The sequence below is a fragment of the Haematobia irritans genome, chromosome 2 (assembly GCF_050003625.1).
Source record: "Haematobia irritans isolate KBUSLIRL chromosome 2, ASM5000362v1, whole genome shotgun sequence".
Classification (NCBI taxonomy): Eukaryota; Metazoa; Arthropoda; class Insecta; order Diptera; family Muscidae; genus Haematobia; species Haematobia irritans.
This window is the reverse complement of record NC_134398.1, coordinates 232,269,038-232,296,405: the sequence shown is the minus strand read 5'-3', so window position 1 is coordinate 232,296,405 and position 27,368 is coordinate 232,269,038. Positions and strand designations below refer to the sequence as shown.

The following is a 27,368-nucleotide window of genomic DNA, read 5'->3' as shown; positions in this document are numbered from 1 at the left end:
GCGGGAAAAAGCAGAACAGCTTTTAGAAATGTTCCATACTTAAGGCTTTTATACGTTACCTACACACAAAAAAATTTTTTTCTGATTCAATCACGAAATTAATTGATCCAATTAATTTTTTAATTGAAATGTCTTCAATCACAGAAATGATAGTATCAATTAAAAAATTAATAGACAGCCAATTAAAAAATTAATTGTTCCAATTAAATATTTAATTGATACTATTAATTCGTGTGATTGATTTTATTTCAATTAAAAAATTTGTTGAATCAATTAAGTTTTTAATTGAATATTTTTTAAAACTCAATTAAGATTTTAATTGGAAAAATTTTCGTGAAATTTTTTTCTGTGTACGAACAGAAGATAAATCAAAGAAAAATTAATGAAAATTTAGACAGCGAAATACTATTTGATTTGAAATGGTTTGATATTTAACAGACGTTTCATTACTATAAGGAATCATTTCATGATATTTATGCAAATATTTCGTTAACTCAATAATATCCAATTTCATTAAAAATGTCGAAGCCTTTTCGAGCATGATTGTAGGTTGTCTTCTGGATTTACTTAACTCCCTCCTTGAGCATGATTTGCAGAAAAACTCTTCTTCGGAAGAGTAAAAGAAGATCACTATTCTCTAATTGATTTATTGAGAGCTTGAAATGAGCCAAGTGAATTGACGAACTTCTTCGCAAGGAACGACAATGCTGTATCGTTGACCAATTCCCAGAGTTTCTGTGTTTCTATACACAGACACATAAAACTAAAAAAATTTTGAGCGCATGATTATGTCTTTCAAATGGAATAATTGAGAACATTGTTTTCAGAGCCGTTGAGTCTCCAGTTTTATAGCTTTGTGAGCCAAAGGATTGCTAGATGGTCAATTGATCTTTTAGAGCTAATCAAAAAACGGTTTTCGAACGTTGAATCAATGCCAATATCATCAGAATAAGGACAACTTTTTTGGATCGGAGTACATTTTCCATCAATATATTTTGGAAAAATAATGATGACATTAATACTACTCTTTGAAAAGGCCTCAAAGTTTTTAATCTGGTAAATTACAATGCTTGACATGCCATAGGCATATGTGTTTTTCCAGCTCTTATAGTTTAATACGAGAGGGGTTGTAAATTGTTGGCATCTCGACCTCCAATTAGAGCATTCATTCCTTTTGCCTATCTCAAGAACGGTAGGGGAAACTAGACAAGTTTTACTCCATTCGTACTCGTACTACTGTTATATTTGCGCTATGAAGCTACTGTTGTTCGCTGTGCTGCCGGTTTTTCTTGCCATTTCTATGCCCCATTATCGAAAGCCGTTGAAAACGGAAGGGGAGGTAAAAGAAATAGGCAACTGAAAGACATCACTATTGATTACCGTTTAGCTGAGTTATGGTATGAATGACTTTGAGGATGTGTGCATCCAACATTCATATGACGGACCAAACATTTTCTAGATATCTGGATTTTACACGCGCTTATTTAGTTGGAAACGTAGTATAAATCTAACTGTGCTCTTAGGTTATCTTAGTCTTCAATACATGAGCTTAAGTAACCGATTGCCTCTAGCATTCAATAGACAAATGCTATGGGGTTTTCATATCTTCAGTCGTACTTATATTCCTTTGTGGTTGTTATTTTTTTACATTTACCACTTTCATGTCGAGTCATGTTATATCTTCAAACTGTCATAAATACAAATATGTAAAGTACCCTAACGCTGATTGACATCCACTTTCATTTTGACAAGCGTTGGAAATTTGCAAACTTAAAATTTGAAAAAAAAAAAATAAAGAAAGTTAACCTTGGCAACTCTTCAAGTACAAGTGATCTAAATGAACGAATATAGAAATGAGATGGCACTACGCGAGTATTTTACTGCTCTTATACATAGTACGGTCGTACAGGGAAAATATTTAACAGAAATCATCACCACAGTCAAGCCAATAAAAAATTTAGCTTACATTGGATATATCCAGAGATGGCCCGAGTAGCAATTTTTTGCTTTTTCTACTGTCAAAAACGTCATATACCTGTATAAAATTTAGAAAATATCAAAAATACTTATACACTGAAAAAAAACCTTGCCCGGTTCCAAAGGTTTTGTCTTTACAGTAATGATTTTGGTATTGATTCCGGGCCAAAGAAGCGGTGAGTTGAAGTAAAGACACATTTAAGACACAATTCTCTTTTAAATTTGAGTTTTGCGTAATTTATTTTAGGAAGCTTTTGAACGCTTTTTTAAAGACGATATCGTTATCGTTATCAAACATAATTTTCTTTCATGTGAAGTCATCCATTTTTAAGTTGAATCGTTTAACTATGTTATAAGGACAAAACAACTTCACTGTAAAATTTATCGACTTTTGAAAAAGGAAAAAAACTTTATGTCAGAGAAATGAGTCTTCCATGCTAAGCAAAATTGAAATCTTTGACATTATTTTTTCAATTCAGGATCCTTAGATTTGATTTCAAAACTATTTTTAATATCCTAAGGCTTGAAAACGTCATGTTGGAAAGCCAATTGCATAATTTGCAGGCATATGAAAAAGTTGCAATGCAATGCGTTTTAAAATTGTTGAAACTGTGAAAATTGTTGTGCCAAAAATCGGATTTGGCTACAACGTGTGGACATGCAAAATACCGGTCACGCCAATTTAAATTTATAAATAACCCCTCTTAACCCATTAAGGTGGGTATTAAGTTCGAGTTTAGCCGCTAAAATCCCCATATTTTCACGATTACTTTTCTTTAATAATCCACTTTAAGGAATACAAACTTGGTGAAAATTTGATTTGGGCTATTCCCCATCAAGTTATAATAAAATTTGCAACATATATGTATAATTGTATTCATTTTTTACTGATTTAGTTTTCACTTAAGCGATTTTAGCGGCTAAACTCGAACTTTATACACTGAAAAAACAATGAACCCACCAGGAAGAAAAATTTCGGTTAATTTTAGAAAATTTTGAATATTTTTAGAAAATTTTAACTAAACAGTATAACAAACGCTTGCATCACGCCGATGTCATAAAAATAAGTAAATATTTTTCGACAAATTCAAGAAAATTTATTAGATATAATTAAGTTTTTTTTATTTGTTAAAGAAAATTTTGTAGTTTGAAGGAAAAAACTGGAGTTCAAAATTGCAAGAATGTCTTTAGTGACATACGAAGTTCATGATGAACGCATTTGTAGTAAAATTTACAAATTTAAAGAAATATTGAACTATTTTGTGGAAGGCGCGACTTTAGTTAATCTTTATCCTTCATTTCTGTATATTTTTTTTATTAGAGTAGAGGAAACTTTCTCCAAACATAATAACTCCATGAACTAAAATAAAGTTAAATTGGCTTTAGTGAAATAGAGAGTTCACTTTTTTTGAGTGTACTCACCTTTAACGCCCAAAATGAAACTGCCGGCCAAAAATTGATTTTATTTTTATTAACTCAGTACACGGACGAAAAAGACTGTTTTTCATATGTTTGGGTGTAAAAATTATATGTTTGGAACTAACATTTTTTAACACAATATTTTTAAGTGCAAGCATACAATGTCCAATAATGTTTTTGGGACATATATGTTAATATGTTAGAACATATTATGTTTGGGACATAAAAGGTTTGTAAATATAATATGCTTGGATGCAAACATATATTAATTTGGAAATAGCCTATAAACATATATGTGTTTAGAAAGAAAGACCTAGAGAGTATCCTGAATGTAAAATAATGGAAATAACAAATTGGCGCCTTAAAAATATATCCACACACAGAAAATTTCATTAATTTTTTTTACTACCAGTGTATGCCCTAAGGTGAAACATAATATGTTTGAACAATACAAACAAAATTTGGTTCGACCAATCCTGAAAATATATATGCTTGAAGCAAAATATTTTTGGGGTATATGTTACAGAAGCGTTTTTTTTTTGGGTCTAACGACTAAATAAAAAGGTTTATATAAAAAAACTGACACTTTTTAGAAAAAAGTGTGTCCCCATATGGGGACATTTGGCAGAGTTGGTATGAAATTCTCCAAAAATCTCCATTACCTGATAGTACAATTTTAAACTTTGTATTACGATAAACGTAACAGATAAACGTAACAGTTTTGTCTACACACAATCGAGATATTATATGCGAAGAATTATAGATTTTAGATAACTTGATACATATAAAACTATTGAAAGTATTTTATGAAAGTTATCGGAATAATAAGAAGAATATAACGCACTGAATATGGAACTTGTTTATCAAATGCGACCACGTGCCTTTGTTTATAGATCAGATGCAGTATAACGCTTCATACGTGTTTTTAAAACTACAAAAAGTAACGGGTACCTCATAGTTTTTTGACTTTAAACAGGTGCCCTCATATGGGGACAGAGGACGGTAATGGGTTAATATGGTTATGTGGAACCCAAACGGCCGATATTACCATTTTTTACAAATATTTTTATAAGGAAAAGACATTCGTAAATAAAAAAAAATAAAAACTTATACTGTACAAATTCTTATATTGTAACTAAGTATTTATTTTACGATGTTTTTGTCGTATGGTAAAATATGTCGTAAATATATGTCAACTACCTTACAGTTTACGACAGAACAAACAAACAACTGTAAGTTACCATTAACACGTTTTTAAAGGACTTTGATAGTACATGAAGCAACAAGATTTTTTCCTATTTAGTTCTATAAAGTTATACTTACATTAATTCTCCGCTTCTTTTGCTCGGATTCAATACCAAATAATTAGTGTAAAGACAAAATCTTTGGAACCGGGCAAGTTTTTTTTTCATTGCAATTAGATATTAGTCAATAATATTCAAAAGGCTTTGTACATATTTCTGTGTTAAAGCGGTGTATGGACATTTGGTCAAATTCTCTTCAAATTACGAAAAAAAATCCTCTACGGCATCTAAACATCTCTTTGTTTGATGAATAGATATTTCTTATAAGCATTTTTTGGTGCCTATCAAAATAAAGATTTAGAGGTGCTGGATAGAAAAAAAACTAATCCAATTTATTCTGCCACAAGCTATATATTAAAGATTTTAATACAAACTTATTCGGTTTTTTGGTTGAAAATTGTCTAAATTGCTCGTTTAATATTTATCTTAAAAAAAAAACGAACAAACATAACCCGTTTCCGCTAAGAGCAACATCAGAAGACATTTCTGAAGCATTGGCAAACGCAGACAACATCTTTACTGTCAGCAAGCATACAAACAAAAGCTACATGATCAGTAACCGCCAACATCAAATAGAGGAGGAGATGTTTAGAAATTAGAAAGTACATGTTACTTACTTGGTTCACTACTTCGTCTGTCATAAGTGGCGGAAATTGTGGGTTTGGATTATTTGCCATTAAGTGCTGCTGAGGCTGCTGATGTTGTTGCTGCCCCATATTGCTGCTGCGGCTGGTGTCTTTGATTGCTGACACTAGCGTTGCTAATCTTTCTATGTTACTCTGCAACAGTCACAATTACGGGCCACCACTATGACTAACATCACTTCCAGCTTTTTGAAATTTTGTTTTAGTTTTTCTTGACAATGATTGAAGTTAAAAAACAAAAACATTTCCAAAAAACTAGTACTCTTAAATTAATGTAGGTACACATTTATCTATGAATGTACTTATACATATACACATATGTGATTAATAGGAGAGTTTTATACTAGCATACACACTGAAAAAAAGCTTCCCGGTTCCAAAGATTTTGTGTTTACACTAGAGGTGTGCGCGTGACACGAAATTCTCGTGACACGGGTGAATCACGTGAGTCGTGAACAAAATCTAAAGCAACTCTCGTGAATGTGCGTGAATGGGACTAAAATAAATATGTCGTGCGTGAGCGTGCGTGAGAAATAAAACCGGTTCGTGAATGTGCGTGAATAAAATTTCTGCACAATCACGCTCGCGAAAATAATCAAGATTTAATTCACGCTCGTATGTTAACTGAAATTAATTTAACTCTCGAACTGTATTCTATTTTTGAATTTTGTTACCTTGGTTGATTTCCGTTTGGAAAATATCGTGAGTCTCGTGCATTTGTCGTGAATCACGTGAATTGTCGTGAATCGTGCGTGAACGTGTCGTGAATCGTGAGTGAACGTGAGTAGTTCGTGCGTGAGTGTGCGTGAGTACTGGTTTTCATTTCGTGAATGTGCGTGAGTGGGATTGGCTACCACACGTATCGTGCGTAAGCATGCGTGAATTAATATTTAGCTTCGTGAATGTGCATGAGTGTGATATAAATTTCAGTCACGCGCACACCTCTAGTTTACACTAATGCTTTTGTTATTGATTTCGAGCCAAAGAAGCGGAGAATTTAAATAAGGATATATTTAAGACAAAATGCTCTTTTAAGTTTGAGTTTTACGTGCCTGATTGCCGCTTTTAACTTCATATTCGACTAAAGTCCATTAAAAGCGACGACAATTCAAACTTCCAAATTAAAATTCGACTTCAAGTAGAAATTATGCTATGTTTCAAGTAAAACAAGTAAGGAAAGTCTAAAGTCGGGCGGGGCCGACAATATTATACCCTGCACCACTTTGTAGATCTAAATTTTCGTTTGTCCCAAATACATACATTTAAATATCACTCGATCTGGACAGAATTTGATAAACTTCTACAAAATCTATAGACTCAAAATTTAAGTCGGCTAATGCACTAGGATGGAACACAATGTTAGTAAAAAATATGGGAAACATTTAAATCTGAAGCAATTTTAAGGAAACTTCGCAAAAGTTTATTTATGATTTATCGCTCGATGTATATGTATTAGAAATAAAGGAAAATTAGAGTCATTTTTACAACTTTTCGACTAAGCAGTGGCGATTTTACAAGGAAAATGTTGGTATTTTGACCATTTTTGTCGAAATAAGAAAAACATATATATGGGAGCTATATCTAAATCTGAACCGATTTCAACCAAATTTGGCACGCATAGCAACAATGCTAATTCTATTCCCTGTGCAAAATTTCAACTAAATCGGAGTTAAAAATTAGCCTCTGTGGTCATATGAGTGTAAATCGGGCGAAAGCTATATATGGGAGATATATCTAAATCTGAACCGATTTCAACCAAATTTGGCACGCATAGCTACAATGCTAATTCTACTCCCTGTGCAAAATTGTAACTCAATCGGAGTAAAAGATTGACCAATGTGGTCATATGAGTGTAAATCGGGGGAACGATATATGTTGGAGCTATATCTGAATCTGAACCGATTTCAATAAAATTTGGCACACTTGACTACACTACTAATTGTACTCCTAGTGCAAAATTTCAACCAAATTGGGGTAAAACTCTGGCTTCTGGGACCGTATTAGTCCATATCGGGCGAGAGCTATATATGGGAGATATATCTAAATCTGAACCGATTTCAACCAAATTTGGCACGCTTAGCTACAATGCTAATTCTACTCCCTGTGCAAAATTTCAACTAAATTGGAGAAAAAAATTGGCCTCTGTGGTCATATGAGTGTAAATCGGCCGAAAGCTATATATTGGAGCTATATCTAAATCTGAACCAATTTCAATCAAATTTGGCAGGCATAGCTATTATGCTAATTCTACTCCCCGTGCAAAATTTCAACCAAATTGTGGTGAAGTTCTGGCTTCTGGGACCGTATTAGTCCATATCGGGCGAAAGATATATACGGGAGCTATATCTAAATCTGAACCGATTTCAATAACATTTGGCACACTTGACTATAGTACTAATTGTTCTTCTTGTGCAAAATTTCAACCAAATTGAGGTAAAACTCTGGCTTCTGGGGCCATATAAGTCCATATCGGGCGAAATATATATATGGGAGCTATATCTAAATCTGAACCGATTTCTTCCAAAATCAATACGGATCTATTCAGAGCCAAAACACATACTTGTGCCAAATTTGAAGTCGATTGGACTAAAACTGCGACCTAGACGTTGATTACAAAATGTGTTCACGGACAGACGGACATTGCTATATCGACTCAAGAGCCCACCCTGAGCATTTTTACCAAAGACACCATGTGTCTATCTCGTCTCCTTCTCGTCTCCATATGCACTAACTTATAATACCCTGTTCCACAGTGTGGTGCAGGGTATAAAAACGTCTTTAAAACAAACATTTCCTATTAACGCTTTTTTGCTTTGTAGTCTAGATACAAAAAGTCAAAAAATTTAGAGGCGATCTCATTAATTTTGAAGATTTTTTCTGAGTTATTAAAGTCCAGTTGACCTTAGTCAAAAAAAACCTTTCTTTCATATTAAGATACACAATTTTAAGTCGAATCACTTAACTATAAGGACCAAACGACTCCATTGAAAAGTTAATCAACGTTTGGAAAGGGGGAAAAATTATATTTGAGAAATGTGTCTTCAATGCTAAGCAAAATTCGCATTCCTATTTTAGGGACAATATTTTTTTTTGTGCAACTAGAAAATATCAAATTAATTAAATCTTTTGATACTGATTCATTGATTAAATCTTTTGATACTGATTCATTGATTTCGAATTTGTATATAGCATAGAACTTCGCAGTACAAGTCAAAGACACTTTCTTTGGATATACCTAAAGTATTTCCTTCTTTTGTACATAAACATCTAAAATAAAACCGGAAAATAAAATTTATGTAGAGTAAGTACAAAAATCTCCAACGTCAGCTGTGTAAATAAAATCGCATTGATCAACAGTAATCTTCGTAGTATGGGGTGAATTAGTAACCTAGTCTATATTTGGCAGTATGAAATATCGCCTAGAAGTTTCTGGTACTCAGTTCAGTCCATTGTGATACCTTATCAATGAGTGCTGCCCAAGTCTATATCTAGCACAATAACAATAAAAAGGGAACTCCTTTTTATAGCGAAAACACTCAGAAATGTCACACCAACTTTTCTGGTCTGTAATACAATGCAAGAATGTAGGTTTATCTTTTACGCGGACTTCGAATCGAACCACGAACTCGCCGTCTATACAGGACCATTAACTCTTATACTTAACTATGTTATGCACAAATAACTCTATAGTCATCAGTACAAAAGTAACACCCACATCCAAGCATGTCTATTCATAGACCAGCACGCATAAGCGCATTTAAACCGACTTTGTTTAAAGAAAACAAACGTCTATAGTGGCACACGCGTGTGCTCAAAAATGGAAATAATGTAATTTTACATATCCCAAAAAAATATTCCGACGAAAATTTCCATTGTCTGCAATTATATATTTTGGAATTTAAAAAGTCGATTTTGAAAAAATCTAATATCGCTTAGTCAAATCTCAAGATCACTAAACCGATTAATCGAAAAGCCTAACAGCGATTCAACGATTATCTCTATTTTTTTAATTTGCTTCAAAAAAAATTTTCAGTTGTCTAAAATTTTGTTCCTCAGAAAAGAAAACTCCTTTCAGTGTGGTCTCTTGAGCATTTAAATCTACAGGCAAATATGGATGCGATAAGTGTATGATACACTCGCATAAACTCAATCTATATCTTAATAACATATATATAGTAACTCTATATACTATATATAGTAACTGACATGAATACTAACAGAAAAAAGAACATGCGCCATAAAAAAAAAAACCTAGCGTCCCAATAGTTTTTCAGCAGAAGAGGAAACGTCTCTGATTTTTTGATTTCTTTAGTTTGAAACCAAAATCATTTACACTCGCTAATAGTTGAAATGTAATTGGCCAACTGGTTTGCGGCTCTGTGTTACTTTGGCCTTTATTTTCATGACATTTTACTATCATTATCTTTCACTGCTCTCATCCCCGGCATATGTATATGGTGTGTATGTACCGCCAACGGGAATCACTATGTATGTGAATGTGCTCTTATTGCAAACACTATGGGATCGGCTACACTTGAACGTTCCGACCAAGAAAGATAAGTAACATTACAATAATTACAATTCCAATTTCCTATTCAGACAACGATGGTTGAGAAAAAAAAACACGGGAAAGTAAAGAAGATGTGAGAGAAATGACGAAAGACAGATTGAATTTTATGCAGAGACCACACACATACGCACAACAATTTGTAATAAAGACCTCACACGAAAGTTATGGCTAACACACATATGTAAAGATTCATGGTCAAAGCAACTTGTTGGATATAATATGAAAGAGATATCCCCGGAGTATTGAATTATCCAGGGAATATTGAGTAAATGATCTTATGCACTTATTTGCAGTGACACAAACTAGAATGTTAATACCTCTGCAATTCAAATGGATTAACGCAGAAGTATTATTTCAGAACACATGGCTACCAAAGAAGCTCAACTGAAAATTAGAGGTGTGCGCGTGAGTGAAATTTAACTCACACACAGGCACATTCACGAAGTCAAATATTTATTTAAGCACGCTCACGCACGATAAGTGTCGTAGCCACTCACGCAGGAAATGGATGTGCGTGTAATCACGCACGCTCACGCACGAACTACTTTTACAGACTCTCGCTCACGCATGATTCACGACAATTCACGTGACTCATGACAGATTCACGAGAATCACGACATTTTCCAACCGGGAATGAGCAAGGGTAACAAAATTCATAAATAAAATATAGTTCGACAGCTAAATCAATTTCAGTTAACATACGAGTAAGAATTAAATCTTAATTTTTTCGTGAGTGTGATTTTGCAGAAATTTTATTCACGCACATTCACGAATCGATTTTATTACTCACGCACACTCACGAACGACATATTTGTTTTAGTCCCATTCACGCACATTCACGAGAGTTGCTTCAGATTTTATTCACGACTCACGTGATTCACGCGTGTCATGACAATTTTGGGTCACGCGCACACCTCTACTGAAATTATGTTAATGGGGGAATATAACAAATTACCCAACAAGTTATACATTGCTCGTAAACTAAGAACGATTTCGTTTCTCTGAAAATGTGTTGCCCCAGTGTTACACTACTTTTTCCCGCTAAATGTACTTCGGCTTAAAGCGATTCATATATAGGGTAGTTGTATCAAATTCTGTACTGATGTCTGGAAGTTTAGGGGTTAAACAAACTATTACCAAATGTGGAGGAGCAATACTGTGCGCCAACATTTGAGTACTATCGGTTAAAAAGTGAGAAACTTAAGAAATCTATTTCATACCGAGGAGGTTACTTTGCTCTGCGACAGTATTTGTCAGTTCCGCTCATTTTCTTCTCAAAGTTTGGTACACTACGTTTTTATAAACAGAAGACACAACCAATCGGCTGATTGTTCAACGCACATAAGGGAAGATATAGCTGAATATAGTGAAAAAAAATCCTCTGTGGTATATTGAAGCATATCGTAGCAATGGAGAGCGTGTTTCAACAAAATTTTCCATCCGCAAACTTTATTTTCCTTTTTAGAATAAAACCTATGCGTTGTTATAATGGTTTTTGCCATCCCTATGGATCTTCAGATCCATATTGCTTGAGGGCAACTTGCACAAATAATTTAAATGTCAACAGCATTACTAAGGAGTATGAAGTAGGAATCAATCTCATCAGCACTTGTGTGTAAGCCAGAGATGATTCATTAAATCCGATTTGTTTCGAAATTATAATAGCCCAGACCATCTCTTAATTGTTTTTCTAAAGACGTCACTGTCATAGACGCATGATTTTTATTATACAGATCTTGAACGACTTTTGATACATATCAATTCTAGACGTGGGTTGACTTGACCATCCCCCTGCTTCAGCAACAGCATTCAAAGTCATAAACCTCCCCTGAATAGATCTCAATCAGTTTGTTCTTTGATACACCGACTGACATGGGTATTGGCATGGAACGGCATGAACGAGTGCAATGCTGTAAGGGGTAGCCGTTAACTATTCAATTATCGAATACTGCTAACAACAAACACCTTGAAATTCTTTCCATGTAATTACAGTCAGCACACAATAGAGTTACAGACGCCAAACGATCAGCAAACCAGGAAAGAATTAAAATACTATGGTGCCCAGTTCTCTCAACTATGGTGTCTGCACGATCCAGGCTATGCAGTGTGACGACTCAATCATCATTAAACCACATTTCAGTTTCAGGACTGTCCATTTGGCAAGTTAGAACCCCTCCACTCAGGTGGTGGTAATGTTTCATGCAAAAGAATGTGTTCCTTGATGTATTCAGTCAAGAATGAGCCTCAATCTCATTCGGACAGAATAATGTTGGTTAACAACAATAGAGACATAACTGTGGGTAGTAGCGTGCATTCATGTCGCAATAATTGCAATGCTCATCACAATGGCCACTATGCCTGCCTTATTTCTCAAATGGGCATGTGAAATTTCCAACTCACTACACTGATTAGAAATGCATAGATGTGAAATTCACAAGATTACTTAACGACAGACTAACTGACTACCCAAGGTCATTTTCTTGGAACTAATCGATATGACGTGCTAACCAAGCAAAAGCGAAACCAAATTTGTTCTTCCTAACATGCGACTTTTATACCAAAACAATACAAAAAACCAAGTTTACAAATGAGTTGTACCGATAGTAAATTAATTACCTACACATAAAGATCGACTTGGCTATTGTGCCCATTCCTTGTTATTTGATACGGGTTAGAGGCGTAATGGCCTTAAGCCGTGACCTAAGACACACTCTACAGGCTTTTTAATGACTGTTACGGCCATTCGCCTCTTGTCTCTTGAGGTTTAATGTTCGAAGAAGTCATGATAGTTGCCGGCATTAGACAATTTTCCCTTAACATACATTTGCTTTGTTTTACTTCCGTGCAATAGGAAAACTCGAATCGTGTAGGATGATAGACAATAGGCTTATGGCCAATGTGTTATTATAACACTTACTTATTTGATCCATTTGTAAGTTTACTTTGAGTTTTGAGATTGAGGATTTTTATCAGAATCGATATTACTATTTTAAAATTAAGGATATACATAGGTCTATTTTCTTTTAGTACTCGGTGCAACATTAGAATGAGCTATCCAGAACATCGTTGCACTGGTGTACTATTAATGCAAATCGCATCGGTGTTGCCAAATTGCATTTTGATAAAACGACGTTTCCTCCATTCACAATAGCAATTTATAGTGAATAATTTGCCGAATAACCTGAAATTAAAATTGTTAAGGAATCATAAATAATCACGGCAGTAAATATTTATTACTATTTCAACATTTTATACAATAAAAATGTAAGATTTCACTTGTTTGCTGTGATTGTTTTTAACCACCTGATGCCAGTGTTGCACATTTTTGGACATGTCCTGGATAAACGAGTACACTGTTTTATTTTAGTCCGCCATGGCTTGGATATCAAGTACTAAGAAAAAAACAAGCCTATGTCAGCATATCCGGTTATAGAATTTTGACTTTCATTTTTTGGTTTATTAAAAAAATACAAATAATTCTTTACATTATAAAAAATCAATAATAAAAATAAATTCAAACGTATAAAAAAACGTTTTTTATACTTTTTCGAACTTGAGATCTATATATATTTTTTCTTCAATATTTCGCAAGTTTCTTGAATTATTTCTTCAGGATTAATTGATATCTATTACAATAACTAAACACATATTCATATAAGAGTCCGCGAAACATCACTGCTCTCGTCTGGTTTCTTTATTGCATTCGAATTCGAAATTTAAAATCAAGTCGTTGAAATTTCTATTTTTAAAATATCTATATAGCAAAGTAATTGGGTCTTTGGATCGGTATCAACATATGTATGTGCATAAGATACCACTTTTTCAAAAGTTTTTTTTAAGGCTGAATAATCAGAAATTGGTCCAGTATGATATTGAAGCACTTACGATCTGAATATAAAACACCATGAATTGTTTTTATGCATTCCATGAATCCTGGACATTTTATATCAGCTCCGAGAGATTCCTTTGATGACAAGGTAATATTCTTATAAGATCCCAAAACAGCCACATGACCCTATTCCATGCGGTCATATACATACATACGTATGTATCTTCTTGAGGGAAAGTGCATCATGAAACTTTCTATTAATTAGATAATTTACAAATAGTTTTATCCAAAATTGAAAACCCATATGGCTACACGTAAAAAGACTAACTCGATCAATCCATGATCCAATTCGTTGTGCCTCTCAATTCGTTTGTTTTCAGTTACATTTAACCTTTTCAAACAAACAACTCAAGTGCCACCGAAGACATGAGGACAGACAGACTGTGGCGTTTGAAATGTGGCTTCGATAAAAAAGAAAGTTTTTTTGTTATATTGTTTGGATTGTAGCTAAACCCCATAGAGTAACGGCCCACCATACAGATAGAGAGAGAGAGAGAGAGAGCGTTCATATTTTTCCACACATTTACTATTTCATTGACAAAACCAACTCAGCATAAAAGTGAAATAATAACACACAAACTCCAATCCAGCGCCAACTTGATAAATACTCGAGGGCTGGCGGGGGAATCGAAGGTTCAAGGAGTTTGATTTTTGCTGGCGGTAAAAGCTAAGACCAAGCCCCAAAACTCGAAACTCCAAGTAGAAGGAAAAAACGTCACCATACCATGGAAACGGCAACGAACTTTGCATATGGAGGAGAACACCACGATGCAAAGTACAAAAACATGCGGTTGATGGAGTGACTGGGTGATGATGATCACAAAGATGATTATGAAGGTTGTGCTTTGCGCTGATGGTGGTGGTGGGAGCCACCATTTGGCATTGCATTAAATCAGATGATGTTAATGATGTTTGAAATGCCGGGTCTTTTTAGTTTTGATTCTGTGGAGCTTGAAGTTTATTCATTCGCTGGACCTGTTGAATAACAGCACCCAGTCCCATCACAATCACACCCTGACACAGCGGCAGAGAAGGGCTGAATGATTTAGTATCATGGCCACTTATGCCATGTGTTCCGGCCCTGGCTTCTCAATATGAGGCAACATTCCTCTTTTACCACTGCAGCAACAGATGCAGAACATTCGTTTCAATACCTATCTGTCCGTCCCCGTGTCTTTTTCCAACAGGTTGCAGTTTAACGATGATAAAAATAAACCACATGAAATGATACGAAATAAACAAAACTACACCGAATAGTCCGCGAAGTTATCCAGATGAATGTCATTTACAATTCATTTTTTTCTCCATTTTCTTGCTTTCTTTTCTGGTGCGGTAATGATGATGGTAATGATGATGGCGATGAAGGCTTTGAATTCAGCAGCAATTCATTGAATGGAGAATCATTTAGAGATTTTGTACAGAGAGATTGAAGCATAAGAAACAATGGACCCCGTATAAGGCATGTGGGTGTAAGTAGCCCGCCACAGGGGCATGTTCCCAGTAAATCGTTCAGTTGGGAAATATTTTACCTATGAAAGGAATATGCTAACAGAAATCATGGTTTTGAAACATAAAACTTCAGACCAAGAACACTGGAAATTGGCAGTCCATCCAGATAGGTATGTGTGTGAAAAAAAAACCTTTTGAGTTCCGTCATTTTGTTTTTTCGATCAGGTTGGGTTGGGAACCTAGGAATCCCGCAAGTTATGTGAAAAACACGTCCTAATAAGTCACATTACCCAGACACTAATGAAATACCAGCACTATTGTCCCCTCCGGGAAAGAAAATCATACGAAGGTAACCTACTGACGACTATTAAGAAGGTTATGGTGTGGATTAAACATCAAGAATGATGAGATACGATACCCAAACTCAAACCTAGACAATAGTTAGAGTACTCCTCAATAGAAGATACCTAAACATTTTTGATGGTCAATCGTTATCTCGATTGGTCAAGATGGAAATATGTTCAATTCCAGATAAACAAAGATTGTCCAATATATAGCGAAACGATATAATTGAACTATATTATATTTGTGTCTGACAAAATGAAATATCTAGGGCTAAAAAAGGAATGAAAAGCTCTTAAAATAAGCCCTTAATCCAAATATGTCACACGAGGTAAACGTAACGTACCAGTGTCAATTGTCTGATCGACATGAATGGAGAAGAAGTGAAATATACTGGGGACTTGGCCTCTCGGAATAGACGAGTCAAATATCATCGCCTTTGAGCGCTTGCCAAAAAGAATTACGGACGAATGGGCAGATAGACCGTCTCGAGACAACTAAAGTGTATCATACTGTAACAATTGCTAAACAGATGGATCTGCTGGAGTTTTATATGAACACAATCGGCAACCCCCCATGTTCACGCAGCAATAACAACATTGTTTGGATTCAGAGGCAAATAACTAAAGGATAATGCTTTAAAGGATAACCTATTTAGCATTTCATTTAATCTCTCATTATCAAAACTGAAAAAAACCTAAGCAACTGCAAAGGAGTGAAAAACTGGTTTCTCATTTGAAAAGAAATACAATAGACACGAAAAATTCTAGATTTTAAGCCTATAAACATTACATCTATCTGTTGGGGCTAGGAAAATGGCCATTTGTGGTACTATAAAAGCCATTGATTCACCCTTTGATGGGTGACATCTATTAATTTATGATGTCGTAAGATTTCCAAAATTTCTATTCGGTAAACAAGGTAGTCCTTTAAATCAATCTTGTGACACTTGCATTCTTTGTGGGTTTTTGTGACCCATATTGTGCCCATCCGTACGTCCGTCCGTATGTGCGTCCCATTGATGGCATCCAATTACAGCTTACAACACTAAATTATGTTTATGGGAAAGATAAAGAAAAGGAAAAGATCAAACATGGAATGGATGTGATGCCGCAGTGCAACAATAATAGAAAACACAAATCTCGTAACAGAAATGATCATCAAAGGCACAAACACATCCAAACAAACACAAAGAAGAATAAAAGAATGGAAATAAAGGCAAAAAATCATTGCAGGTATCAGTTCGGCGGTATCAGCCAACAAAACAAATAAACAACCGAAGGACAGGCTGTGGAACGATCAGACAGACAATAATAACGACCATAACCGTCACCCATCGTTGTTGAGCGGTATTATGGTAGTATCATTCACGGATTAAAATCACTCCTCGTTGCATTGGAGGAAAAAAATTGGAATTCACCAGCGAGATACATTGTAACGTGCACACCCAGAAAAAAGTGCCTTCGAAACTAAAGGAAAAAATTTTCATCAATATAGTTTATCCATTTTATTTCCATCAAGGTAAATTTTTGTGAAAAATAATAAAATTTACTCGTTTCATTAAAAAAATCCTAAACTGTAAGCAGTTAGGAATAGTTCATTAACTAGAATAAGGCATGGAATTTTACTAATACTATTTTCTTCGCTGGGTATAAGAATTTACTACTGAAAAAGAAAATTTTATTCACCGATAACAAAGCATTCGTAAAAATAAACAAAAACCGAACTAAAACCAAGTTTCCTCAAAATTAGTAAAATTTCTTATAAAATGATAATTGCGACTTCCTTTATAATAGAAAGTTTTTCATACATACGAACAACACTTGACATAGAAAAATATTTTTGTTCATTCGTACTAAGAAGTATGCAATCCTTTCAAAACTTAAGGAAACACACTTGTTAGAATATAGGAAATTTTCCTAAATTTCTATTGTCTACCTGTAATCGATACCTGTCATCGTAATCGATGTGTTTGCGCGTGGGTGTAATCGATATGTTTGCGCGTCGGTTGTTTTTTCTAGTTGGAATCGCGTTGTTTTGGTATACGGAGAGATTGTTAAAAAATAATATGGTAAAATAATATAACAAATAACAAATGAAATATATAAAATATTTGTTATTTTAAATTAGTGAGAAAAATTTTCGTTTTTAAAAATAAATCTATCAATGTTCGTGATAGTGTAAAAGGAAGAAAACACCAGCAGAATAACAATCCTTTCATTTGTCTTCATTTTGGAATCTTCAATTATCAGGTAATATTCAGTGACGCTAACCTTTTGGAACAAAAATGTTTTATGATTTTTTATATTTGTAGGTATTGAAATTGTAAAAGGAGGACAAAATCGTTAGGCAGCAACTTATTAAAAGTGAAAAGTACAAGAAGAAGAAAAAGTGCGTTTTACAGTTGATAATATCACACGGAAATTGGAAATAGTGGAATAATAAACTAATATTTCAAAGAGATTCGATGCTGTTGATTCTTAATAAATATATTCAATATATTAATAAAACATGTCTTTTATTGAAGATAAAGTTGCTTATAGAAATAAATAAAATTGTATTTAAAAACGAAGGTAAGCTGTTCTAATTATGAAGTAAAAGTTTTACCACAAATGTGTAAGATTTGTCCAAATGAATGAAAAAATTTCAATAAAATCATTCCATATATGAATTCAAATTAGTTAAATTTTTTCATTCTGTAGTATAGTGGTACATAAATATAGGAAAATGTTAACTAATATATGGAATACATTATTCCTAATTTCTACGAAAATCACATCGTTCAAACAAATAAAAATGTCTTTGGCGCTATACGAAGTTCAACTTTCTTCACAATGAGTTCATTTTAACTTAAAGAAGGGGTCACTTTTTTCTGGGTGCATGATCTGCATATGATGTTAACGATTTTGAATTTTTGAACGAGCGTTTTTGGATTATTATACAATATTTTTAGAATGATAAAAGAATGGTCAGCAATGAATGCTCAGCCTCGTCTAATAATTTTTGGCTAACATACATTTCCTTCTTCAAATTAATAATATAGCCATATCGGGAATTAGATAAATCTATACATACGTTTCCCTTTTATCAACAAACTACAGAATCTATTTTCTATTCTATTTTCATCTCAAACGAAAAGCGATTACATGAAATACTCAATTTTAATAAATTTAAATTCTGTTTTGCCAAATATTGAAAAAGTCGACTTCATTTAATACTTCCCCCTATTTATATTAATTATGTCCTTTAAAGAAGTTGCATTAGAGAGATTTTAGTTAAACTTTGCACAATATGAGTAAATGTTCCTTATTTGAATAATCTTTTGCTAACTTTAATGGCTTGAACTAAAAATAAGAAAAAAAGTTGTATACAAATATAGTGCACAATTTTACTAAAAAATAAAATAGTTCATATTTTCCTAAAATGGCAGAAGTTTGCTTAAATTGAGTCCATAAGTCTCTCAAATGAGTAAATTTTACTAGAATTGTACCTGTCATGAACTTCGTATAGCGCTAAAGACATTTTAAAAATTTTTAAATCCAATTTTTTCTTTCAACATATGAAATTTTCTTAAACAAGAGAAAAAAAATTAATTATTTTTAATAAATGTTACAATTAGAAAACTATTTTTGTTAAAATTTTCTAAAATAAACCTACATTTTCTTTCACGGTGGGTTCACTTTTTTTTTGGGTGTATCTGTTACATTACTTACACTCAAGAAATGTTTACTTGGATCCAAAGATTTTGACCTTCCCTTAAGGATTTCGAGACAAAGATACGACTTCTTTACAATAAAGACATTTTTAGCGACCTATCTGTCTTTAAATCTAGGATCAATAAAATTAAAATTAGGATATATTTCCTTAAATCAAAAATGTGTTTCTTTACTTTAAGGAAAATTTGCCTTAGTTTAAAGGAATACAACTTTAACGGAGGGACGCAAATTTCCAAAATGTATATCCTAAATTTAATAAACAACAATGGTTAAAGCAAAGATTATAAACTTTCTTTTAATTAAAATTTCACTACTTTAAAGAAATTTGTCCTTAACATTTTATAAAAAGCGAATCTTAACATTTAGGTTGCGTAATCTTTAATATCACGCAAATATTTTTTTTTCAGTGTAGAGATGGTTGCTGAACTGGGTTCAATGTATATATTGGTAAAATCGGGGAAAAAGTTCGTGTTTAACAGAAAAAAAGTAGCTCTTAATTTATGACAAATTTGGAATTTCAATTTAGTTAGGCGCATTTCTACACAGGTAGTTCAAATTTCAAACATTTTATGAAAATCTCGTAATAATTATTATTTTCACTTCTTTGCAGGTCACGCGACTCTTTAAAATTAGTTAAAAATTTTACTTAAAGTGGTGTACTCCGATATAGTTTGAAATTACAAAGATTTGGTAATTTTTTCGTGCCAGTAACGAAATTTTTACTTACACGTATTACAAAATTTTTTCATACCAGTCAGTCCAATTTTATAAAACTTAATGATATTTTATCTTAAATGGTAATAAAAATGCCCACGATTTGGCCCTTAAGACAACTTTACCGTCAGTCAGTTCATTTTTACTATGGTGCACGAAATGTCTACACTCATAGAAAAAAGTCTGCTAAAAACAGCAGTCGATGTCTGCTGTTATATTTTTGTACTTCAGGCCCAAGTGAACTACAATTTATAAAATTTTTAGGTTATAAATTTTTCCCCAAAGCATATTAAAGAACCAAAAGTAGTTTTTGGTATATTTTTGCACTGTAATATACCTACAATCTCCTAAATACGATCAGCAAACATTTTGTTTGCTGTTATGCCTCAATTCGATAAATATTCAGATTTTTGGTCAAATACTATAGATATTCATAAAATATTGTTTTAATTATGTTAGGATAGCTTCTAAGTTGACATTTTTATTTGTTTTAGCCAAAACCAAAAATTTTTTAGTGTAATCGAGCTTCAAAAATAGCAGGAAATGTTTGCTATTTCAGTGACTGCTGTCCCTTTTTCAGCAGACTTTCTGCTGTTTTAGCAGACTTTTCTGCTGTCCCTACTAACAAATTTCTTTGGGTGTACTAATTTTAAAGAAATTTTCTAAGATTAAGTAAAATCATTAACTAGATTCATTTTCGCAGAACATAACTATCTACCATCACAACTTCAACTCATAATTTTCTATAGAGTAACGTTTGCATTACACAACATAGATTCCACAAAATCCTTCCTCTTAGTTCTTAGTCTCCCAACTTCTTTATATTTAGCCAAATTTAATTGCGATGTAAGAATAGGATAGGATAGGATTCTTTTACAACGTAATTCATACATTTTAAACAAATCTGTACACGAAAGACATGGCTTCGTAACTTGAGAGCTGGATGAAAATTCAAATTCCAAAGCCCCAAATGTAAGTATGCAGCGTTGAAACTTACCTGTCGCTGGTTTAAATATAGAATCCCGAATCCCTTAAATGAAACGAATTGTTGCAAAGCAATTGAGCTACAATCTGCAGTTGTTGCTTATTGTTCGATGCTTGTTGCTTCGTTGCTGGGATAGAGGTGGCTTCACTGGCTGTTTGGCTAGCTAGCAGTGGTTGTAGAATTTAATGGAAACGAAGAAAAACATTCGCAAAGAATTCCTTCTTTTGACTTCTTGTGTAACAAGTAATTTGGAATGTTTGCGGCTGATTCTGTGCTCTTCTTCTTTCCCCTTGACAATTGCAATGTTCGGTTTTGGTCTGTCTTTGTTTGCGAAAATATTCTGGAGTTCGTGGTTTCGTTCAAGTCCTGAAACTCCAAAAGTGGATTTTTTAGTTTTGTCAATGGCGCGCAACGAGCATAAAGGAGGCGTTTAGCCAGTTTTTGTTATTGTTTTTGTAGTGCTTTTCAAGGTTTCTTCGTTTGAAATGTTTGACCGAAGAAGAAATCTGTCGACTTGGAAGGCAATGACGGGATGATTCAAAATGATTCTACTACCACTATTTGTTATTACTTCACACGATAGGTTGATGGAGTCGTGTTGGGATAGTCTGTTGTTTTGAACAGCTTGGGACACTTCACACTTCTTTTTCTCCAAACAGAGGCGTTCCCGCAAAACTATTTGATATACAAATATTTGTACATAAATACACAACGATTCCCGGAGACACAAGAATGAGGGACACGCTTTTAGCACCCGCACGCACTGTCACTACTGTTTCGCTAAGGCTTCACTTCACAACATGGTCATATTCAACATTCCTTTGGGTGTTGCTTTGATGTTTATTTGGATTTGGTCAAGAAGCAGGGCAATTAAAAATCACTACGATGCCTTCTATTTACTCAATCTCAACACCAATTTACCACAAATCACTCAACTACGATCTTAGTATTCACCGTCCGATGTTTATTTACAACACTACGACGAGAGATAGAATTGCCGATCTGTTTGAATTTTCACTTACACCCTAGGGACGATCGTTTCACGAGCAAAGAAGGGTCGGACAAATTCGAAGCTAATTAATTAATACTCCGATCGTTAATGAGTCGTTCGTTTGCCCCACTCTATCCCAATGGATAAGTGATTTTAGTATCTACGTTTTTTTTTTTTTTAATTTTTTGCGATCGGTTTTTTGTTATTTTTTATGTTGTACTTAAGTATCTTACGGATACTTTTCTTTCTGTCTACCTTGGAGGTGGCTGTGGATGGTGTTGTGTGTACCTATTGGCTTTTTGCTTATTTAATTCAGCAAACGTCGTCGTAATTTCATGCTGTTGTATTTTCAGTTTGAATTTTTATGCATTCACCCGTTTTTTTTCTTCAATTCTTGTTGTTATGTTTTAGGATCTTGTTCACCACACTATTTGTTCTCTTTCTCAATTTTTTCGCATTCACCTTTTACGCACATTTTTTCTTTGAATTCCTTTTGTTTTGTATATGTTTCGCTGTTTGTTTTTTTTTTGCTCGAGAAAAATTCAAGTAACCAAACCTTTTTTGTAACTGACGTTTCTCTTCTGTGCACTAACAACGACGAGGTTATGCGCGAAACGTACATACACGATCAACTTGGAGAAGATAACTGAGTTGTAAAGTTGCTCACAATTAGTTTGAAACACATTTGGTTGCTTCGAACCTCTTCAGTGATGCCAATGTGATCTATTTTGTTTTGCGTCGGTTTGATGATTCAAAAAACGGATAAACAGTGTAGCATTTAAGAATGACTTGGATAATCAAAACGAGGTGTTACACAGATTTTGTTATTGCAAGACATGAACACTAGAGGTTTCTATAAGTACTATCAAAACGTTACTTCATACTACTCACTACTTTAAAAGCACTTTCAAAAATGTCCTCCCAAAGATGTTCTTTATTTTAACTACACAGTAAGTTCTTTTAATTCGATTTCTTATAACTACTCTCAAAAAAAGTTTACTTGGATCCAAAGATTTTGACCTTCCTTTAAGGAATTTGGTATTGATTCCGAGCAAAAGATGCGGGTTCTTTAAAATAAGGAACAATTTTTTGCGACCTATCTGGCTTTAAATCTAGGATCTATAAAATTAAAATTGGGATACAGATCTCATTTATCGAATTTTCATACTATTTTTCCGGTATATTAATAAATATATTCACGAACAAACAAATGCCAGTTTAAAAATCCAAATTATGACGGATACTTCGAAGTAAAAAAAAAATGTCAAAAAATAACTTTGAACTAAAGATGCTAAATCCTCAAAATAAGTCTTAGCCTATATTTGAAGCGTTTTTATCTTAAATCTTAAGATTCAATATTTTAGTTAATTTAAGGACGACTTTTTTAAATCAAAAATGTGTTTCTTTACTTTAAGGAAAATTTGCCTTAGTTTAAACACATGCAACTTTAACGAAGGGACGCAAATTTACAAAATGTGTATCCTAAATTTAATGAAAAAAATTTTTGAAGAAAAGATTATAAACTTTCTTTTAATTACAATTTCATTATTTTAAAGAAATTTGTCCTTAATAGTGTGTAAATTGCGCATTACACACTATTATATCTTAAAACTTCTTAACATCGTTTTCTAAATTGTGAGTTAGTCCATACGTGGTATATATTAGACAAAAAAGTTATGTATAGTTAAGTCTACAAATAATTAGGAATCGAAATGGACTTTTTGCACGGTACGTACACACAAAAAAAAAAATTTCTGATTCAATCACCAAATTAATTGATCCAATTAATTTTTTAATTGAAATGTCTTCTATCACGAAAATGATAGTATCAATCACAGTTTTAATTGGGCATAGAAAAAATTCTTGATTAAAAAATTAATTGATTTTTTCAGGAAATTTCAATTAATTTTTTAATTGATTCAATTAAAAATTTAATTGATGTTGATTGCAAAACTCAATTAATTTATCAATTAAAAAGGTAACTATTTTTAATTACTTTCTGAATTGGCTTAGAGTTTTTATTTGGATTAACAAATGATTGTTTGAAATACATTTTTAATTAAAAATTTAAACAAAAAATCAGCACTTTTTTTTAACCCTTTCACTACCGATGTCCGCTTTGAAGGACATTCGAAAAAGACACCAAATTCTATTTTTCCCCTTAGTTTTGATTTATTTCTCGATGTTATTTTAAAGTAATCTAAATAACCTATAAATATTTTCCATATTGGTGAGGTCCAAAATACATTTTTGTAAACTTCTTTAGAAATAAACGAAAAATACGTAAATTTGAGACAATTTTTCTACTGTATGTTTCTAGTAAATGGACATTCATACCAAAACTATAGCTGACACTTTTTCGGGTTCTTTTTTGTATTTTTGCTCACACTTTGAAGGACATTATAGGCCAAATAGCGCTTATTTTCGTAAGGCCACTTGGTCACAATTCAATAATCAAATTTTCAAAACAAGCTCATATAGCTCTTGAAGGTTTTCAAAATGACAATTTTTGTTCTACATGCTGTTAGTTCAAGTAAAAACAGAAGAAAAATTAAAGTTTTTAACATTAGGTTTATTTCGGTAGTGAAAGGGAATTAGTCTTCCGAATTTGATTAAAAAGTTAATTGTATCAATTAATTTTTTAATTAAAAATTTAAAAATTTTCAATCATTGACTTAATTAACTTAATGTTTCTATCATGATTAAAAAGTTAATTGTATCAATTAATTTATTAATTGAAAAAATTTTCAACTTCAATTAACTTTTTAATTGGAAATATTTTGGTAATATTTTTTTCTGTGTAGAGAGCCAGAATTGAAATATGGGGGTCGCTTATATGGGGGCTATATAGAATTATGAACTTGATATGGACCAATTTTTGTTAGGCATGGTTGTTAACGACCATATACTAGTTAGGCATGGTTGTTAACATATACTAGCACAATGTACCAAATTTCAACTCACTCGGATGAAATTTGCTCCTCCAAAAGGCTCCAAACCCAAATCTCGGGATCGGTTTATACGGGGCTATATATAATTATGGACTGATATGGACCACTTTTGGCATGGTTGTTAAATATCATATACGATCACCACGTACCAAATTTCAAGCAGATCGTATGAATTTTGCTTCTCCAAAAGGCACCAGAGGTCAAATCTGGGGATCGGTTTATATGGGAGCTATATATAATTATGGGCTAATAGGAACCAATTCCTGCATGGTTGTTGGATACCATATACTAACATCACGTACCAAATTTCAACCGAATGGGAAGAATTTTGCTCTTCCAAGGGGCTCTGGAGGTCAAATCTGGGGATCGGTTTCTATGGGGCCTATATATAATTATGGACCGATTCCGACCAATTTTTGCATGGGAGTTTGAGGCCATATATTAACACCACGTACCAAATTTCAACTGAATCAGATGAATTTTGGTCTTCCAAGAGGCTCCGGAGGTCAAATCTGGTGATCGGTTTATATGGGGGCTATATATAATTATGGACCGATGTGGACCAATTTTTGCATGGTTATTAGAGACCATACACTTACACCATGTACCAAATTTCAGCCGGATCGGATGAAATTTGCTTCTCTTAGAGGCCTCGCAAGCCAAATCGCGGTTCGGTTTATATGGGGGCTATATATAATTATGGACCGATGTGGATCAATTTTTGCATGGTTGTTAGAGACCATATACTAACACCATGTACTAAATTTCAGCCGGATCGGATGAAATTTGCTTCTCTTAGAGGCCTCGCAAGCCAAATTTGGGGGTCCGTTTATATGGGGGCTATACGTAAAAGTGGACCAATATGGCCCATTTGCAATACCATCCGACCTACATCAATAACAACTACTCGTGCCAAGTTTCAAGTCGATAGCTTGTTTCGTTCGGAAGTTAGCGTGATTTCAACAGACGGACGGACGGACATGCTCAGATCGACTCAGAATTTCACCACGACCCAGAATATATATACTTTATGGGGTCTTAAAGCAATATTTCGATGTGTTACAAACGGAATGACAAAGTTAATATACCCCCCATCCTATGGTGGAGGGTATAAAAACAAATAAAATATATAAAATATTTGTTATTTAAAATTAGTGAGACAAATGTTCGTTTTTCAGAAAATTGGTTTATAAAAAAAGAAAACACCAACAGAATAACAACCCCTTCATTCGACTTCATTTTGGAATCTTCAATTAACAGCTAATATTCAGTGACGCTAACCTTTTGTGAAAAAATTGGTTTAGGATTTTTTGTTTATATTTGTAGGTATTGAAATTGTAAAGGGTGGACAAAATTGCTAGGCAGCAACTTATTCAAAGTGAATGGTACACCCAAAGAAATTTGTTTGTAGGGGGACAGCAGAAAAGTCTGCTAAAACAGCAGAAAGTCTGCTGAAAAAGGGACAGCAGTCACTGTTTGCTGAAATAGCAAACATTTCCTGCTATTTTTGAAGCTCGATTACTCTAAAACATGTTTTATTTTGGCTACGAGTCTGTGGTAGCGATGAGGATGAAATGGAACATTGAAATGCTGGCAGGGAATATATGGAATGCATTCTACCTAATTTCTACGAAAATCATATCGTTCAAACAAATAAAAATGTCTTTGACGCTATACGAAGTTCAACTTTCTTCACAATGAGTTCATTTTAACTTAAAGAAGGGGTCACTTTTTTCTGGGTGAAATATCAATAAAAAAATTGCACTGAACATTTTGTATTTGGTAGATAATACTAAGTTTATATCTTTTGTACTATCATGAATTTGTAATATAAATAAAAATATTATTGTTAAAGGCGTGGTCAATTTGCAGATGTTGAAATAGCCAATCAGCAAACAAATACAAATCCGAAAACAGTAATTGGGTACCCAAATCTCTCGAGATGGTTACGACTTTTTCCCATTTTAATGTCCCATTTTTTTGCTAGCTGATGAAATATTCAGGGTTTATCACATAAAAACAAGAAAAAATATTACAATAAGACGTGTTTCATAAGAATACCGCATAAATGCGGGCTTGGGTGTTAGGTTAATTATGTAGTGGCAATTCTTGAATCAATTATATCGTTTATAAAAATGATGATCTGAAGTTAACATCGACACGATAATTTCTGATTGCGGCTTTAATAAGAAGACATATTTGTCAAAATTAAAATAGTTCTTCAAAGCAAATTTGGAAAATCGGTTTTCAATTCGAATGATGTCATCTTGGTAATAAGGGCTCCAAATGACATTAGTATATTCAATATGACCTAATCGGGGTATCATATATTAAGATATTGTGAATGATTGTTAAGATGTTTGTGTTTCTTTTCTAAACTCCGTATCGTGACATTGTAACATACAGAAACAGAATCT

The 27,368-nt window shown here is 33.4% G+C and overlaps 1 protein-coding gene across 2 annotated transcripts in view; it reads right to left on the bottom strand.

Moving 5' to 3' along the window:
* Ccdc85 (coiled-coil domain-containing protein 85) overlaps positions 1-22,628 on the bottom strand; it is a 56,408-nt gene extending 33,780 nt beyond the window's left edge. For both annotated transcript variants that reach the window (XM_075297889.1, XM_075297888.1), the window contains exon 1: positions 21,022-22,628. The gene's annotated coding sequence lies outside the window, so the exon portion shown is untranslated. The remainder of the gene's footprint in view (positions 1-21,021) is intronic.
* Positions 22,629-27,368: the final 4,740 nt, after the last annotated feature.